General features: G+C 45.3%; 1 pseudogene; it reads left to right on the top strand.

The window, feature by feature from the left end:
* The first annotated feature begins 1,214 nt into the window (after nt 1–1,214).
* On the top strand, nt 1,215–2,223 carry LOC102021434 (annotated as a pseudogene).
* The last annotated feature ends 2 nt before the right edge of the window (nt 2,224–2,225 follow it).

The following is a 2,225-nucleotide window of genomic DNA, read 5'->3' as shown; positions in this document are numbered from 1 at the left end:
TACTCTCTGCCTGTACCCTGCAGCCACATCCTCATTCACATGTTCCCTTTGATCACCTGGCTACTTCCTAACGGCTTTTCAAGATTCAGCTTCACTGTCCCCCGCTTCTAACAGTCTTCACTGCAGCGACGTCCTTTCCAGGAAATACTCCGAACAGAACTGTGCTTTAGGAGTATTACTCCACATCGGTGGGTTGGATCCATGACAGGTATGATGCCCTTGTGTTAGGAAGAGCTATGAGGGCAGGAGGTTGCATGATGATGACCTTAAATGTCAGCTGGTGATCACTTGAACACTTCAATATAAATTAAGATGATGCATTTCTGCACATCGCAGACTTTGTTAGTCTTCACCCTCAAGACCTTCCAATACAGTAGCCACTGGCCAGGTGTGGTTGTTAAGCTCTGAGACTGTGGTTGTCTGACCTCAGATAAGCTATGGGGATAAAACACACACTGGTGTCAAAGTTTTGGTGCAAAACGTCTACAATACTTCATTGATGTACCATATGGCTTACATGCTAAAGTGAAGCTATTTTGGACATAGTGGGTTAAGTCATTAAGAGTGTTTTACCTCTTTATTTCTTTTTTATTTTGTTTTGCGGTGATAGGGCTGAAAACCTAAGGTCACACGCATACTAAGCACACACTTTTTCACTGAACTACATCCCCAGTGCCTTCCTGTTTCTTTGTACTTATTTTTTAAAGTGTGGCTATCATACAGAAATACCTATGTTTATGTTTTATTATTTTTTAAAGACAGTTCTGCCCATCTGCAGTCCCAGAAACTTGGAGCAGATGATTTAAAACGTCTTAAAATAATGCCTCTGTCTGCCTTTTGGCAATCTCCAGAGACAGTCATACCATCCTTTTTCTGGATTTATAGTTTAAGGATTTCTTCTTTAAAAATATTTCTTTTCCTTTTTCCCTCAGAAAAGCTTCTTGCTACAACCAAAACCATTCTCAAACAAACAAACAAACAACAACAACAAAAAAAAAACAAATAAAAACTATGAGTAAATAAACCTTTGGGCTGGGAGTTTAGCTCAGCAGCCAGCACCTGCTCGGCAAGTGCAAGGTGGTGAGTTCAATTCCCGGTACCGGGGAAAAAAACCAAAAAAGCAGAAAAAAAAGAAAAAGAAAAAGAAATCATAGAGTGCTATGGAAAATAGACAATAGAGTATAAGATTTTATAAAGGAAGAGACATAAGTGGCTAACAAATACTATATGAGCTTTTTCGCAACGGGTTTGCAGCGAGAGCACAGGTGCAGAGAAAGCCGCCGCTGAGCCGGAGCCTCCATGGGGAAGGAGAAGACCCACATCAACATCGTCGTCATCGGGCACGTGGACTCGGGCAAGTCCACCACCACCGGCCACCTGATGTACAAGTGTGGTGGCATCGACAACAGGACCATCGAGAAGTTCGCGAAGGAGGCTGCTGATGTGGGGGAGGGTTCCTTCAAGTATGCCTGGGTCTTGGATAAGCTGAAAGCCGAGCGTGAGCGTGGTATCACCATTAACATCTCCCTGTGGATATTTGAGACCAGCAAGTATTACGTGACTATCACTGATGCCCCTGGCCCCAGAGACTTTATCAAAAACATGATTACAGGCACATCTCAGGCTGACCGTGCTGCTGGTGTTGGTGAATTCGAAGCTGGTATCTCAAAGAACGGGCAGCCCCGCGAGCTTGCGCTTTTGGCTTATACGCTGGGTGTGAAACAACTCATCGTTGGTGTTAACAAAATGGACTCCACCGAGCCACCCTACAGCCAGAAGAGATACGAGGAAATTGTTAAGGAAGTCAGCACCTACATTAAGAAAATCGGCTACAACCCTGACACCGTAGCTTTTGTGCCAATTTCTGTTTGGAACTGCGATAACATGCTGGAGCCGAGTGCGAATATGCCTTGGTTCAAGGGATGGAAGGTCACTGGGAAAGATGGCAACGCCAGTGGAACCACACTGCTTGAGGCTCTGGACTGCATCCTTCCACCCACTCGCCCAACTGACAAGCCTTCGTGGGTGCTCCTCCAGGACGTCTACGAAATTGGTGGTATTGGCACCGTTCCTGTGGGCTGAGTGGAGACTGGTGTTCTCAAACCTGGCATGGTGGTCACCTTTGCTCCAGTGAATGTCACAACTGAAGTGAAGTCTGTTGAAATGCACCACAAAGTTTTGAGTGAAGCTCTCCCTGGGGACAACATGGGCTTCAACATCAAGAA

The sequence above is a fragment of the Chinchilla lanigera genome, unplaced genomic scaffold, assembly GCF_000276665.1.
Source record: "Chinchilla lanigera isolate Chin_1 unplaced genomic scaffold, ChiLan1.0 scaffold00013, whole genome shotgun sequence".
Taxonomy (NCBI): Eukaryota; Metazoa; Chordata; class Mammalia; order Rodentia; family Chinchillidae; genus Chinchilla; species Chinchilla lanigera.
The sequence above is the reverse complement of the archived record's forward strand: the minus strand, read 5'-3'. Positions and strand labels throughout refer to the sequence as shown.